The sequence below is a fragment of the Oncorhynchus masou genome, chromosome 33 (genome assembly GCF_036934945.1).
Source record: "Oncorhynchus masou masou isolate Uvic2021 chromosome 33, UVic_Omas_1.1, whole genome shotgun sequence".
NCBI lineage: Eukaryota > Metazoa > Chordata > Actinopteri > Salmoniformes > Salmonidae > Oncorhynchus > Oncorhynchus masou.
The window spans coordinates 15862798-15880235 of NC_088244.1; the positions used below are offsets into that span (position 1 = coordinate 15862798).

The following is a 17438-nucleotide window of genomic DNA, read 5'->3' on the forward strand; positions in this document are numbered from 1 at the left end:
TTTGGAGATGGTTGGGATGGACAGCGTGACATGACATGTACACACACACACACACACACGCACACGCACACGCACACGCACACGCACACACACACACACACACACACACACACACACACACACACACACACACACACACACACACACACACACACACACACAGTGGTGGAAAAAGTACTCGTTTGTCATACTTGAGTAAAAGTAATAGAAAATGACTCAAGTAAAAGTGAAATTCACACAGGAAAATAATACTTGAGTAAAAGTCTAAAAGTATTTGGTTTGAAATACACTGAAGTATCAAAAGCTAAATGTAATTGCTGAATTATTCTTAAGTATAAAACATTTAAAGTAAAATTATAAATCATTTCAAATTCCTTATATTAAGCAAACCAGACGGCACCATTTAAAATTGTTTAAAATATTTACGGATAGCCAGGGGCTATCTCAAACACTCAGACATCATTTACAAACGCAGCATGTGTTTAGTGAGTCCGCCAGATCAGAGGCATTACGGATGACCGGTGATGTTCTCTTGATAAGTGTGTGAATTGGACCATTTTCTTGTCCTGCTCAGCATTCAAAATGTAACGAGTACTTTTGGGTGTCAAGAAAAATGTATGGAGTAAAAAGTACATTATTTTATTTTGGAATGTAGTGAAGTAAAAGTAAAAGTTGTCAAAAATATAAAAAGTACAGATACCCCAAAAACATCTTAAAACATCTTAAGTAGTACTTTAAAGTATTTTTACTTAATTACTTTACACCACTGCACGTGCACACACACACACACACACACACACACACACACACACACACACACACACACACACACACACACACAACACACACACACACACACACACACACACACACACACACACACACACACACACACACACACACACACACACACACATATACACACACACGCACACACACACACACACACACACACACACACACAAACACTGCTTAGATCATCTGATAATGTACATACATGTGGGTTGTTATTTTCGTTCCCTCCAGCCCTAACTCATGGATTACATATACAATGTTTGAGGAAGGTGTGAAATCCCACCTCTTTATCTGAGCTGAACTTCCTCTCTCTGCTCTCTGCTGGGGTTTCACAATCTACCCCACAGCTACAACCACACACACAGTCATACACACAGTACTCACACACAGGCACACACGTACACACACACACTTGTTTTGGGTCATAAGCTGTTTAAGGGCCCTTCCATATATTGTATAAACAAAGTATTTATTTAAGATGAGGTCAGGGTCTTAATTCTGCCTGAATGCAGATTATATGTTGCTCGTATAGATGTGTTATTAGACTAGGCCTAGTGTGTTGGTCACCTTGGAAACCATGTTAGGAGATCATTTTCATTACATACAATCGCTTTATTTTTGTTAGCCGAGTACCAGACAGGCATTCTGCTTTTCGGTTGTTTTTAGTTGTGCATGTTTGGGCCTGTATGACTTTATACCGTCATCCCTCAGACAAGTGTGTTTGGGCCTGTATGACTTTATACCGTCATCCCTCAGACAAGTGTGTTTGGGCCTGTATGACTTTATACCGTCATCCCTCAGACAAGTGTGTTTGGGCCTGTATGACTTTACACCGTCATCCCTCAGACAAGTGTGTTTGGGCCTGTATGACTTTACACCGTCATCCCTCAGACAAGTGTGTTTGGGCCTGTATGACTTTACACCGTCATCCCTCAGACAAGTGTGTTTGGGCCTGTATGACTTTATACCGTCATCCCTCAGACAAGTGTGTTTGGGCCTGTATGACTTTACACCATCATCCCTCAGACAAGTGTGTTTGGGCCTGTATGACTTTATACCGTCATCCCTCAGACAAGTGTGTTTGGGCCTGTATGACTTTACACCGTCATCCCTCAGACAAGTGTGTTTGGGCCTGTATGACTTTATACCGTCATCCCTCAGACAAGTGTGTTTGGGCCTGTATGACTTTATACCGTCATCCCTCAGACAAGTGTGTTTGGGCCTGTATGACTTTACACCGTCATCCCTCAGACAAGTGTGTTTGGGCCTGTATGACTTTACACCGTCATCCCTCAGACAAGTGTGTTTGGGCCTGTATGACTTTACACCGTCATCCCTCAGACAAGTGTGTTTGGGCCTGTATGACTTTATACCGTCATCCCTCAGACAAGTGTGTTTGGGCCTGTATGACTTTACACCATCATCCCTCAGACAAGTGTGTTTGGGCCTGTATGACTTTATACCGTCATCCCTCAGACAAGTGTGTTTGGGCCTGTATGACTTTACACCGTCATCCCTCAGACAAGTGTGTTTGGGCCTGTATGACTTTACACCGTCATCCCTCAGACAAGTGTGTTTGGGCCTGTATGACTTTACACCGTCATCCCTCAGACAAGTGTGTTTGGGCCTGTATGACTTTACACCATCATCCCTCAGACAAGTGTGTTTGGGCCTGTATGACTTTACACCGTCATCCCTCAGACAAGTGTGTTTGGGCCTGTATGACTTTACACCGTCATCCCTCAGACAAGTGTGTTTGGGCCTGTATGACTTTACACCGTCATCCCTCAGACAAGTGTGTTTGGGCCTTTATGACTTTACACCGTCATCCCTCAGACAAGTGTGTTTGGGCCTGTATGACTTTACACCGTCATCCCTCAGACAAGTGTGTTTGGGCCTGTATGACTTTACACCGTCATCCCTCAGACAAGTGTGTTTGGGCCTGTATGACTTTACACCGTCATCCCTCAGACAAGTGTGTTTGGGCCTGTATGACTTTACACCGTCGTCCCTCAGACAAGTGTGTTTGGGCCTGTATGACTTTACACTGTCATTCCTCTGACTATTCTCTGCGGGCCTTCCAAACTCACCTGTGGTAGCCAGATTGGCTTCCTCAAAACAGCCCGCATTCCTTCACTTCCTCATCTACTTTTTCTCTTGTTCTCCCTTCCTTCTTCCCAAGTCTCCACAGTCTAAAGGTGAACGTCTGAATTAATGAATCAGCTCTCCTTTCATCCCCTTCCGCTCTGTACTCCAGTTAAGACTCTCCCCATAGTATTTGCACTTCATTAAACTTGAAATAGGTTTAATATTTAAAACATTGTGAACAGATTTCAACCCCCTCGCCCCTCTTGCACCTCTCTGCTTTTCTCTCCGTCCTCTTTTCCACAGTTTAATAATCTACTTTAATATTTCTCTTCTTCCACCTAATTCACTCCCTCTCCAATAAAAACCAAAATAGATATCATACTTCTTCATTTTGAACCCCTCTCTTCACAACTCAGTGCTTGACAAGTACTCTGTTATGCCTGGTGTTGAAGTGTCTCTCCCCTTCTCTGTTCTTCTCTCTTCCTGTCTCTTCTCTCTCTCTCTCTCTCTCTCTCTCTCTCTCTCTCTCTCTCTCTCTCTCTCCTTCATTAATCTACATTCTCACAGATGTTCTGTAAACTGGGTTATGTACTGGGTTATGCCTGATGTTGAACTCTCTCTCTCTCTCTCTCTCTCTCTCTCTCTCTCTGTCTCTCTAACTTTTCCTCTCTGCCTCTCTCTTTTCCTCTCTGCCTCTCTTTTCCTCTCTGCCTCTCTCTTTTCCTCTCTGCCTCTCTTTTCCTCTCTGCCTCTCTCTTTTCCTCTCTGCCTCTCTTTTCCTCTCTGCCTCTCTCTTTTCCTCTGTCTCTCTATTTTCCTCTCTGCCTCTATTTTCCTCTCTGCCTCCCTTTTCCTCTCTGTCTCTCTATTTTCCTCTCTGCCTCTATTTTCCTCTCTGCCTCTCTTTTCCTCTCTGTCTCTCTATTTTCCTCTCTGCCTCTATTTTCCTCTCAGCCTCTCTTTTCCTCTCTGTCTCTCTATTTTCCTCTCTGCCTCTATTTTCCTCTCTGCCTCTCTTTTCCTCTCTGCCTCTCTCTTTTCCTCTCTGCCTCTCTCTTTTCCTCTCTGCCTCTCTATTTTCCTCTCTGCCTCGCTTTTTCTCTCTGCCTCTCTCTTTTCCTCTCTGCCTCTCTCTTTTCCTCTCTGACTCTCTCTTTTCCTATCTGTCTCTCTATTTTCCTCTCTGCCTCTCTTTTCCTCTCTGCCTCTCTTTTCCTCTCTGTCTCTCTATTTTCCTCTCTGCCTCTATTTTCCTCTCTCCCTCTCTTTTCCTCTCTGTCTCTCTATTTTCCTCTCTGCCTCTCTATTTTCCTCTCTGCCTCTCTTTTCCTCTCTGCCTCTCTCTTTTCCTCTCTGTCTCTCTTCTCCTCTCCATTTCTGTTTTTACTCCCTCCCTCAATCTCTCGCCCCCCCACCCCCCCTTTCAGCCTTTTCCTCTCCACCCTGTTGACTTTTTGTGCCCCTGTCACCCCACCTCCCTTCATTTCCCCCTCTCCCTCCCTCCATTCACCCCCTCCACTTCCTCCCTATCCCTCAGTTTTGTGTTGACACTGAATGGGGCTGAGTGGTTATTTGTCATGTTGGTAGTCGTGACAGAAGACTGTAATACTGTTCTTTCCCCTCCTTTCTCTCTTTCTCTATCTCGCTCACTCTCTCTCTTCTGACTCTTGTGTCTCTCTTTCAGTAGCCCACTGTTCTATTATCACCGTGGTAACCACTACTTCTCACCGCCCACCCTTCATATTATGTTCTATGACCTCACCTCCTGTTGGACATTATGGACCGTACACCAGCTGAAACCCCCTACACCTACTCCACACAAACACACACAGACGTACACATCAACACACACACACACACACACACACTCCAATATGCTTTGCACTCTTATTTATTTGATCATGTTTGTTATCATCTATAAAGCAGAAATCTGGACCCCCTCCACCCCATCCTCTCTTCCCCTTCTCTCCCTTCCTCTGTTCCCCTCCCTCCCTATGTGTTGCACATAGTGACACCTGATCTATTTATAACCCTCTGGCTCCATACAATCCCGGTGGACAGGAAGACACCTCCTCCCTAGGCCTGACCATTACTTTTTCCAAAACGTCAGCACCCCCCACCTCTCAACAGACTGCCAATGGAACACAACTGAGAGGGAGGGAGAGGAGGAGGAGAGGAGGAGAGAGGAAGGTGGAGGAGAAGGGAGAGGAGAGCATTATGGGAGGGTGGAAGAGAGAAGAGAGAGAGCGTTGGGGGGGTTAAAGATGATCCTCCCCACCCTGCACCTGGGCAGGACCTGTGCTCCCCAGATATCCGCAGCCCACACACACACACACACACACACACACACACACACACACACACACACACACACACACACACACACAGACACACACAGACACACACAGACACACACACACACACACAGACACACAGACACACAGACACACACACACACACACACACACACACACACACACACACACACACACACACACACACACACACACACACACACACACACACACACACACACACACACACACACACACACACACACACACACACACATTCCATGCACATTGATCGCTGAGATCTAAAGATTTACCCAGAAGGCCTCCTGACAGGATGTCCTGTTGGCACAGGGGGCTGCTGTGGTTGAACATTTACAGTGTCACAAGCACACACATGCATATAGAGAGAAGATTGACTGATTTAGTCAAATGGATGTGTGTTGAGAAGGAACCAGTCGAGGGGAAGGACAGTAGTGTGGAGTAGAGTGTGTGGGTGTGTTTTTATGTGTGTCTGTATTTGTCTATGTGTGTCTGAATGTGGCTTTTAAGTGCTATGTGGTGAAATGGTTTATCTTCTGTTGTCGAAAGCTCCCTCGCCCTCTTTCCCTCCCTCCTTCTCTTAGTGGGGGAAACTATAACAAACACCACCCAACCATCTCATTGGTCCCAAGAGAGAAAGAGAGAGGAGAAGCCCTCAAAAACCAAACCCTTCTCTCCTTTTCTCTCTCTCCTTCTCTCTCTCCTTCTCTCTCTCCTCTCTCTCCCCTCTCTCATCTCTCTCTCCTTCTCTCTCTCCTTATCTCTCTCATCTCTCTCCTCTCTCTCTCCTCTCTCTCCTTCTCTCTCTCCTCTCTCTCCTTCTCTCTCTCCTCTCTCTGCTTCACTCTCTCTCCTCTCGCTCCTCTCTCTCTCCTTCTCTCTCTCCTCTCTCTCCTTCTCTCTCTCCTCTCTCTCCTCTCTCTCTCCTCTCTCCTTCTCTCTCTCCTCTCTCCTTCTCTCCTTCCTCTCTCCTTCTCTCTCTCCTCTCTCTCCTTCTCTCTCCTTCTCTCTCTCCTCTCTCTCCTTCTCTCTCTCCTTCTCTCTCTCCTCTCTCTCCTTCTCTCTCTCCTCTCTCTCCTTCTCTCATTCCTGATTTGTCTCTGTTTAGAGAAATAGAGGTTTGATCTCCTCTATTTAATGTACTGAGCCCCCCCCCCCCCCACCCCCCATGCCTCACACACTCCTTTACCCGTCTGACTGGTATGGTGGGGGGAGGGTGGGGAGGGTATTTGTACAAATGTAGGCCCTAACAGGATGTGCAGGTCTGCTGGCTTGTGGGTGTGTCAGCTTGGCCCAGTCACAACACACACACACACAAACACACACAGTTGTGGGAGGGTTGCTGCTTCATCCTTACAACCCCCTCCATCTTTCAACACTTCCCTCCCTTGCTCACCTCCTCTCTGTCCTTCCCTTGTGACAACAGCCTCCTCCCTTCTTTTAAATAAGACAAATACGTGTTATTAAATGTAACCTTTATTTAACTAGGCAAGTCAGTTAAGAACAATTTCTTATTTACAATGATGGCCTACCCCAGCCAAATCCAGACGACATTGGGCAAATTTTGTGCGCCCTTTGGGACTCCCAATCACATCCAGATGTGATACAGCCTGGATCCAAACCAGGGACTGTAGTGATGCCTCCTGCACTGAGATGCAGTGTGGAACCCAGGACTGAAGACTTGGCCAATGAGAATGAAGACTTGGCCAATGAGAATGAAGACTTGGCCAATGAGAATGAAGACTTGGCCAATGAGAATGAGTGCTTTGACGTGGGTGGTGGTTGGGTATGTGTGTGTTGTGTGTTGTGTTGTGTTGTGTTGTGTTGTGTGTGTTGTGTGTTGTGTGTGCGTTGTGTTGTGTGCGTGTTAGGCTGGCTGTTTTATTTTTTGTTGCCTCCCCAGTGTAGAAGATAGACTGTTTGGCTGTCTGGCCTTACCCAAGTTCCCCTGAACTCCAACGCATCTCAAGGTTTGGTGTGTGTGTGTGTGTGTGTGTGTGTGTGTGTGTGTGTGTGTGTGTTGATTAGGTGTGGGGGGGGGGGAGACAGGGGAGATATGAAAGCAGAGAGGGAAGTGATAGTACAGTACACCTACACCCCATCTCTCCCCTTCACCTCCCATCTCTCCCCTTCACCTCCCATCTCTCCCCTTCACCTCCCATCACTCCCCTTCACCTCCCATCTCTCCCCTTCACCTCCCATCTCTCCCCTTCACCTCCCATCTCTCCCCTTCACCTCCCATCTCTCCCCTTTACCTCCCATCTCTCCCCTTCACCTCCCACCTCTCCCCTTCACTTCCCATCTCTCCCCTTCACCTCCCATCTCTCCCCTTCACCTCCCATCTCTCCCCTTCACCTCCCATCTCTCCCCTTCACCTCCCATCTCCCCCTTCACCTCCCATCTCTCCCCTTCACCTCCCATCTCTCCCCATCTCTCCCCTTCACCTCCTTCACCTCCCATCTCTCCCCTTCACCTCCCATCTCTCCCCATCTCTCCCCCTCACCTCCTTCACCTCCCATCTCTCCCCTTCACTTCCCATCTCTCCCCTTCACATCCTTCACCTCCCATCTCTCCCCTTCACCTCCCATCTCTCCCCTTCACCTCCCATCTCTCCCCTTCACTTCCCATCTCTCCCCTTCACCTCCTTCACCTCCCATCTCTCCCCTTCACTTCCCATCTCTCCCCTTCACCTCCTTCACCTCCCATCTCTCCCCTTCACCTCCCATCTCTCCCCTTCACCTCCTTCACCTCCCATCTCTCCCCTTCACCTCCCATCTCTCAACTTCACCTCCCATCTCTCCCCTTCACCTCCCATCTCTCCCCTTTGCCTCCAATCTCTCCCCTTCACCTCCCATCTCTCCCCTTCACCTCCCATCTCTCCCCATCTCTCCCCTTCACCTCCTTCACCTTCCATCTCTCCCCTTCACCTGCCATCTCTCCCCTTCACTTCCCATCTCTCCCCTTCACCTCCTTCACCTCCCATCTCTCCCCTTCACCTCCCATCTCTCCCCTTCACCTCCTTCACCTCCCATCTCTCCCCTTCACCTCCCATCTCTCCCCTTCACCTCCCATCTCTCCCCTTCACCTCCTTCACCTCCCATCTCTCCCCTTCACCTCCTATCTCTCCCCTTCACCTCCCCTTCACCTCCCATCTCTCCCCTTCACCTCCCATCTCTCCCCTTCACCTCCCATCTCTCCCCTTCACCTCCCATCTCTCCTCTTCACCTCCCATCTCTCCCCTTCACCTCCTTCACCTCCCTTCTCTCCCCTTCACCTCCTATCTCTCCCCCTCTCTCCCCCTTCACCTCCCATCTCTCCCCTTCACCTCCCATCTCTCCCTCTCCCCCCTTCACCCCCCATCTCTCCCCATCTCTCCCCCTCTCTCCCTTCACCCCCCATCTCTCCCCTTCACCTCCTTCACCCCCCATCTCTCCCCATCTCTCCCCCTCTCTCCCCCTTCACCTCCCTCTCACCCTATCTCTCACCCCTCTCTCCCCCTTCACCTCCCATCTCTCCCTATCTCTCCCCCTCTCTCCCCCTTCACCTCCCTCTCTGCCTATCCCTCCCCCTCTCTCCCCTTCACCTCCCTCTCTCCCTATCTCTCCCCCTCTTTCCCCCTTCACCTCCCTCCCTATCTCTCCCCCTCTTTCCACCTTCACCTCCCTCTCTCCCCATCTCTCCCCTTAACCTCCCTCTCTCCCTATCTCTCCCCCTCTCTCCCCCTCACCTCCCTCTCTCCCTATCTCTCCCATCTCTCCCCTTAACCTCCCTCTCTCCCTATCTCTCCCTATCTCTCCCCCTCTCTCCCCTTCACCTCCCTCTCTCCCTATCTCTCCCCCTCTCTCCCCCTTCACCTCCTTCTCGCCCCATCTCTCCCCTTCACCTCCCTCTCTCCTTATATCTCCCTATCTCTCCCCCTCTCTCCCCTTCACCTCCCTCTCTCCCTATCTCTCCCCCTCTCTCCCCCTTCACCTCCCTCCCCATCTCTCCCCTTCACCTCCCTCTCTCCCCATCTCTCCCCATCTCTCCCCTTCACCTCCCCCTCTCTCCCCCTTCACCTCCCACCCCTCCCCCTCTCTCCCCCTTCACCTCCCATCTCTCCCCCTCTCTCCCCCTTGCTCCCCCTTCACCTCCCACCTCTCCCCCTCTCTCCCCCATCTCCTCCCTCTCGCCCTATCTCTCCCCCTCTCTCCCCTTCACCCCATCTCTCCCCTTCACCTCCCCGTCTCTCCCCCTCTCTCCCGTTCACCTCCCATCTCTCGCTATCTCTCCCCATCTCTCCCCTTCACCTCCCATCTCTCCCCCTCTCTCCCCCTCTCTCCCCCTTCACCTCCCCCCATCTCTCCCCCTCTCTCCCCCTCTCTCCCCTTTCGCCCCATCTCTCCCCCTCTCTCCCCCTCTCTCCCCCTTCACCTCCCCGTCTCTCCCCATTCACCTCCCCATCTCTCCCCCTTCACCTCCCCGTGTCTCCCTATCTCTGCCCATCTCTCCCCCTCTCTCCCCCTTCACCTCCCCATCTCTCCCCTTTGCTCCCCCTCTCTCCCCTTCACCTCACTCTCTCCCCATCTCTCCCCCTCTCTCCCCCTCTCTCCCCCTTCACCTCCCCGTCTCTCCCCCTTCACCTCCCCCTCTCCCTATCTCTCCCCTTCACCCCCCATCTCTCCCTTTCACCTCCCATCTCTACCTATCTCTCCCCATCTCTCCCCTTCACCTCCCATCTCTCCCCCTCTCTCCCCCTTCACCTCCCCGTCTCTCCCCATCTCTCCCCCTCTCTCCCCCTTCACCTCCCTTTCTCCCCATCTCTCCCCATCTCTCCCCCTCTCTCCCCCTTCACCTCCCCGTCTCTCCCCATTCACCTCCCCGTCTCTCCCCCTTCACCTCCCCGTCTCTCTCCCTTCACCTCCCCCTCTCTCCTTGTCCTCATCCCTCTCTCCCCCTCTCTTCACCCTCCCCCCTCTCCCCTCTCCCCCCTCATCCATCTCATCCCCTCATTCCTCTCCCCCTCACCCTCCTCTCTCCCCCGTCATCCCTCTCACTCCTCATCCCTCTCTTCCACCTCATCCCTCTCCCCTGGCCCTGGTAAGTGGAGTCAGTGTATGTGGGGGTTAGGGATTCCTGTCTGGCACAAACACATTCCTGTGTTGGACTGAGGAAGCAGCCTCGCTGTCTTCCCCTCCACTTCCAAATGATCCCCTACTCCTAGAGTCTCCTAAAGTCACAGTATACATCACACACCTCTCTATCTTTCTCCATCTTTCCCTCTCTCTCTCTACCTCTCTCTTGTTCTCTCTCTACCTCTCTATCTCTCTCTACCTCTCTCTGTCACTCTCTACCTCTATCTTTCTCTACCTCTCTCTTGTTCTCTCTCTACCTCTCTATCTCTCTCTACCTCTCTCTTGTTCTCTCTCTACCTCTCTATCTCTCTATCTCTCTCTACCTCTCTCTTGATCTCTCTCTACCTCTCTATCTCTCTCTACCTCTCTGTCGCTCTCTACCTCTCTACCTCTCTCTTGTTCTCTCTCTACCTCTCTATCTCTCTCTACCTCTCTCTTGATCTCTCTCTACCTCTCTATCTCTCTCTACCTCTCTGTCGCTCTCTACCTCTCTACCTCTCTCTTGTTCTCTCTCTACCTCTCTATCTCTCTCTACCTCTCTCTTGTTCTCTCTCTACCTCTCTATCTCTCTATCTCTCTCTACCTCTCTCTTGATCTCTCTCTACCTCTCTATCTCTCTCTACCTCTCTGTCGCTCTCTACCTCTCTACCTCTCTCTTGTTCTCTCTCTACCTCTCTATCTCTCTCTACCTCTCTCTTGTTCTCTCTCTACCTCTCTATCTCTCTCTACCTCTCTCTTGTTCTCTCTCTACCTCTCTATCTCTCTCTCCCTCTCTCTTGTTCTCTCTCTACCTCTCTCTTGCTCTCTCTCTACCTCTCTCTTGTTCTCTCTCTACCTCTCTATCTCTCTCTGCCTCTCTCTTGTTCTCTCTCTACCTCTCTCTATCTCTCTCTACCTCTCTCTTGTTCTCTCTCTACCTCTCTCTACCTCTCTCTTGTTCTCTCTCTACCTCTCTCTTGTTCTCTCTCTACCTCTCTCTTGTTCTCTCACCCTCTCTCTTGTTCTCTCTCTACCTCTCTCTTGTTCTCTCTCTACCTCTCTCTTGTTCTCTCTCTCCCATACTCTTGTTCTCTCTCTACCTCTCTCTTGTTCTCCCTCTACCTCTCTCTTGTTCTCTCTCTACCTCTCTCTTGTTCTCTCTGTGTTGGACTGAGGAAGCAGCCTCGCTGTCTTCCCCTCCACTTCCAAATGATCCCCTACTCCTAGAGTCTCCTAAAGTCACAGTATACATCACACACCTCTCTATCTTTCTCCATCTTTCCCTCTCTCTCTCTACCTCTCTCTTGTTCTCTCTCTACCTCTCTATCTCTCTCTACCTCTCTCTGTCACTCTCTACCTCTATCTTTCTCTACCTCTCTCTTGTTCTCTCTCTACCTCTCTATCTCTCTCTACCTCTCTCTTGTTCTCTCTCTACCTCTCTCTCTACCTCTCTCTTGATCTCTCTCTACCTCTCTATCTCTCTCTACCTCTCTGTCGCTCTCTACCTCTATCTTTCTCTACCTCTCTCTTGTTCTCTCTCTACCTCTCTATCTCTCTCTACCTCTCTCTTGTTCTCTCTCTACCTCTCTATCTCTCTCTACCTCTCTCTTGTTCTCTCTCTACCTCTCTATCTCTCTCTCCCTCTCTCTTGTTGTCTCTCTACCTCTCTATCTCTCTCTACCTCTCTCTTGTTCTCTCTCTACCTCTCTCTTGTTCTCTCTCTACCTCTCTACCTCTCTATCTCTCTCTGCCTCTTTCTTGTTCTCTCTCTACCTCTCTCTATCTCTCTCTACCTCTCTCTTGTTCTCTCTCTTGTTCTCTCTCTACCTCTCTCTTGTTCTCTCTCTACCTCTCTCTTGTTCTCTCTCTACCTCTCTCTTGTTCTCTCACCCTCTCTCTTGTTCTCTCTCTACCTCTCTCTTGTTCTCTCTCTACCTCTCTCTTGTTCTCTCTCTACCTCTCTCTTGTTCTCTCACCCTCTCTCTTGTTCTCTCTCTACCTCTCTCTTGTTCTCCCTCTACCTCTCTCTTGTTCTCTCTCTACCTCTCTCTTGTTCTCTCTCTACCTCTCTCTTGTTCTCTCTCTACCTCTCTCTTGTTCTATCTCTACCTCTCTCTTGTTCTCTCTCTACCTCTCTCTACCTCTCTATCTCTCTCTGCCTCTCTCTTGTTCTCTCTCTACCTCTCTCTATCTCTCTCTACCTCTTTATTGTTCTCTCTCTACCTCTCTCTACCTCTCTATCTCTCTCTATCTCTCTCTACCTCTCTCTTGTTCTCTCTCTACCTCTCTCTTGTTCTCTCTCCCTCTCTCGTTCTCTCTCTACCTCTCTCTTGTTCTCTCTCTACCTCTCTCTTGTTCGCTCTCTACCTCTCTCTTGTTCTCTCTCCCTCTCTCGTTCTCTCTCTACCTCTCTCTTGTTCTCTCTACCTCTCTTGTTCTCTCTCTACCTCTCTCTTGTTCTCTCTCTACCTCTCTCTTGTTCTATCTCTACCTCTCTCTTGTTCTCTCTCTACCTCTCTCTACCTCTCTTGTTCTCTCTCTACCTCTCTCTTGTTCTCTCTCTACCTCTCTCTTGTTCTCTCTCTACCTCTCTCTTGTTCTCTCTCTACCTCTCTCTTGTTCTCTCTCTACCTCTCTCTTGTTCTCTCTCTACCTCTCTCTTGTTCTCTCTCTACCTCTCTCTTGTTCTATCTCTACCTCTCTCTTGTTCTCTCTCTCCCCATCTAGTTATCTGTCTTATTCTCCCCTTAGTTTTCCTTCCCTCTTGTAATCATTCTTTTCTAACTCTTCCGTTCTTCCTCTCTCTACCATATCTTCTTTCTTCTAACGTATTACCTATATTCTTCCATCACTCCCTCCACTCCTCCTCCCATTCAGCCTAATTTATCACTGAGAGACATGTGTGTTTAGTCATCTATCTCCCTCTCCTCTTTCACTTTCCCTCCTACTCTCACTTTCTCTCTGACAATCAGCTCCTTTCCCTTCACTGTCCTCTTTCTATGTCTCATGTTACCTCCCTTTGAACTCTTTCTCTTTCTATGTCTCATGTTACCTCCCTTTAAACTCTTTTTCTTTCTATGTCTCATGTTGTCTCCCTTTTAACTCTTTCTCTTTCTATGTCTCATGTTGTCTCCCTTCTAACTCTTTCTATGTCTCATGTTGTCTCTCTTTTAACTCTTTCTATGTCTCATGTTGTCTCCCTTCTAACTCTGTCTCTTTCTATGTCTCATGTTGTCTCCCTTTTAACTCTTTCTCTTTCTATGTCTCATGTTAACCCTCCCTTTTAACTCTTTCTCTTTCTATGTCTCATGTTGTCTCCCTTCTAACTCTTTCTCTTTCTATTTCCCTTTCATGTCTTTCAGTCATATTTCTTTGTCTTTCTATCCTCCCTTCTCTTTCTCTCCCTCTCTGGGGTGTTTTCTAGTGGTTAGGATGGTATCTTGTGGGCTCATGCTGTCCCTCTCTCTAATGACCCTTTAATAAGAGTGAGAGAGAGACAGGGAGGGAGGGGAGATGATGGAAGGAGGATGGAAGGAAGAGGACACGACGAACTCTCTAGCTCTCTGCGTGCGTGCGTGTGCTTGGGTGTGTGTGTTTGACCGACCCTGTGCCTGAGCTCTCTCCCCCTCTCAGGGGAAACAGGAAATTAATGGCACTTTTGTAGCCTTGAATAAGCGTGGGGGCCTGTGATGTGTTCTGTCCACTGGGTCTTGGGGGAGAGGCAGTGGGAGACTGCACAGCTTCTGTCGATTTGATCATGAGCAATTAATTCATCTCAATGGTCTCACTCTGATCTGGCTCTCTCTATCCCTCCCTCCCTCTATCCTCCTCTCTATCCCTCTCGCTATCCCTTTATCTATACTCCTCTCTATCCCTTTATCTATCCTCCTCTCTATCCCTCTATCTATCCTCCTCTCTATCCCTTTATCTATCCTCCTCTCTATCCCTCTATCTATCCTCCTCTCTATCCCTCTATCTATCCTCCTCTCTATCCCTCCTCTCTATCCCTCTATCTATCCTCCTCTCTATCCCTCTATCTATCCTCCTCTCTATCCCTCTATCTATCCTCCTCTCTATCCCTCCTCTCTATCCCTCTATCTATCCTCCTCTCTATCCCTCTATCTATCCTCCTCTCTATCCCTCTATCTATCCTCCTCTCTATCCCTCCTCTCTATCCCTTTATCTATCCTCCTCTCTATCCCTCTATCTATCCTCCTCTCTATCCCTCTATCTATCCTCCTCTCTATCCCTCTATCTATCCTCCTCTCTATCCCTCTATCTATCCTCCTCTCTATCCCTCTATCTATCCTCCTCTCTATCCCTCTATCTATCCTCCTCTCTATCCCTCCTCTCTATCCCTCTATCTATCCTCCTCTCTATCCCTCTATCTATCCTCCTCTCTATCCCTCCTCTCTATCCCTCTATCTATCCTCCTCTCTATCCCTCTATCTATCCTCCTCTCTATCCCTCTATCTATCCTCCTCTCTATCCCTCCTCTCTATCCCTCTATCTATCCTCCTCTCTATCCCTCTATCTATCCTCCTCTCTATCCCTCTATCTATCCTCCTCTCTATCCCTCTATCTATCCTCCTCTCTATCCCTTTATCTATCCTCCTCTCTATCCCTTTATCTATCCTCCTCTCTATCCCTCTATCTATCCTCCTCTCTATCCCTCTATCTATCCTCCTCTCTATCCCTCTATCTATCCTCCTCTCTATCCCTTTATCTATCCTCCTCTCTATCCCTCTATCTATCCTCCTCTCTATCCCTCTATCTATCCTCCTCTCTATCCCTCTATCTATCCTCCTCTCTATCCCTCTATCTATCCTCCTCTCTATCCCTCTATCTATCCTCCTCTCTATCCCTCTATCTATCCTCCTCTCTATCCCTTTATCTATCCTCCTCTCTATCCCTCTATCTATCCTCCTCTCTATCCCTCTATCTATCCTCCTCTCTATCCCTCTCTCTATCCCTTTATCTATCCTCCTCTCTATCCCTCCTCTCTATCCCTCTATCTATCCTCCTCTCTATCCCTTTATATATCCTCCTCTCTATCCCTCTATCTATCCTCCTCTCTATCCCTCTATCTATCCTCCTCTCTATCCCTTTATCTATGCTCCTCTCTATCCCTCTATCTATCCTCCTCTCTATCCCTTTATCTATCCTCCTCTCTATCCCTTTATCTATCCTCCTCTCTATCCCTTTATATATCCTCCTCTCTATCCCTCTATCTATCCTCCTCTCTATCCCTCTATCTATCCTCCTCTCTATCCTCCTCTCTATCCCTCTATCTATCCTCCTCTCTATCCCTTTATCTATCCTCCTCTCTATCCCTCTATCTATCCTCCTCTCTATCCCTTTATCTATCCTCCTCTCTATCCCTCTATCTATCCTCCTCTCTATCCCTTTATCTATCCTCCTCTCTATCCCTTTATCTATCCTCCTCTCTATCCCTCTATCTATCCTCCTCTCTATCCCTCTATCTATCTATCCTCCTCTCTATCCCTCTATCTATCTATCCTCCTCTCTATCCCTCCATCTATCCTCCTCTCTATCCATCTATCTATCATTCTCTATATCCTTCTCTCTATCATTCTCTCTATCCCTCTCTATCATTCTCTATATCCCTTTCTATCATTCTCTATATCCCTTTCTCTATCATTCTCTATATCTCTCTCTATCATTCTCTATATCCCTCTCTCTATCATTCTCTATATCCCTCTCTCTATCATTCTCTATATCCCTCTCTCTATCATTCTCTATATCCCTCTCTCTATCATTCTCTATATCCCTCTCTCTATCATTCTCTATATCCCTTTCTCTATCATTCTCTATATCCCTCTCTCTATCATTCTCTATATCCCTCTCTCTATCATTCTCTATATCCCTCTCTCTATCATTCTCTATATCCCTCTCTCTATCATTCTCTATATCCCTCTCTCTATCATTCTCTATATCCCTTTCTCTATCACTCTCTATATCCCTCTCTCTATCATTCTCTCTATCATTCTCTATATCCCTTTCTCTATCACTCTCTATATCCCTCTCTCTATCATTCTCTCTATCACTCTCTATATCCCTCTCTCTATCATTCTCTATATCCCTCTCTCTATCATTCTCTATATCCCTCTCTCTATCATTCTCTATATCCCTTTCTCTATCATTCTCTATACCCCTCTCTCTATCATTCTCTAGATCCCTCTCTCTATCATTCTCTATATCCCTTTCTCTATCACTCTCTATATCCCTCTCTCTATCATTCTCTCTATCATTCTCTATATCCCTCTCTCTATCATTCTCTATATCCCTTTCTCTATCACTCTCTATATTCAATTCAATTCAATTCAAGGGGCTTTATTGGCATGGGAAACATGTGTTAACATTGCCAAAGCAAGTAAGGTATATAATATATAAAGTGAAATAAACAATAAAAATTAACAGTAGACATCACACATACAGAAGTTTCAAAACAATAAAGACATTACAAATGTCATATTATATATATATATACAGTGTTTTTACAATGTGCAAATGGTAAAGGACACAAGATAAAATAAATAAGCATAGATATGTGTTGTATTTACAATGGTGCGTGTTCTTCACTGGTTGCCCTTTTCTCGTGGCAACAGGTCACAAATCTTGCTGCTCTGATGGCACACTGTGGAATTTCACCCAGTATATCCCTCTCTCTATCATTCTCTATATCCCTCTCTCTATCATTCTCTCTATCATTCTCTATATCCCTTTCTCTATCACTCTCTATATCCCTCTCTCTATCATTCTCTATATCCCTTTCTCTATCACTCTCTATATCCCTCTCTATCATTCTCTATATATCTCTCTCTCTATCATTCTCTAGATCCCTTTCTCTATCATTCTCTATATCCCTCTCTCTATCATTCTCTATATCCCTCTCTATCCTCTTCTCTATCCCTCCATCCATCCATATATCCCTTTCTCTATCATTCTCTATATCCCTCTCTCTATCATTCTCTATATCCCTCTCTATCCTCCTCTCTATCCCTCCATCCATCCATATATCCCTCTCTCTATCATTCTCTATATCCCTTTCTCTATCATTCTCTATATCCCTCTCTCTATCATTCTCTCTATCATTCTCTCTATCATT

At 47.7% G+C, this 17438-nt stretch overlaps 1 protein-coding gene across 2 annotated transcripts in view; it reads left to right on the forward strand.

The window, feature by feature from the left end:
* The window catches only part of LOC135527888 (zinc finger and BTB domain-containing protein 46-like), a 115519-nt gene that overhangs the window by 49038 nt on the left and 49043 nt on the right, over window positions 1-17438 (forward strand). The window lies entirely within an intron of this gene.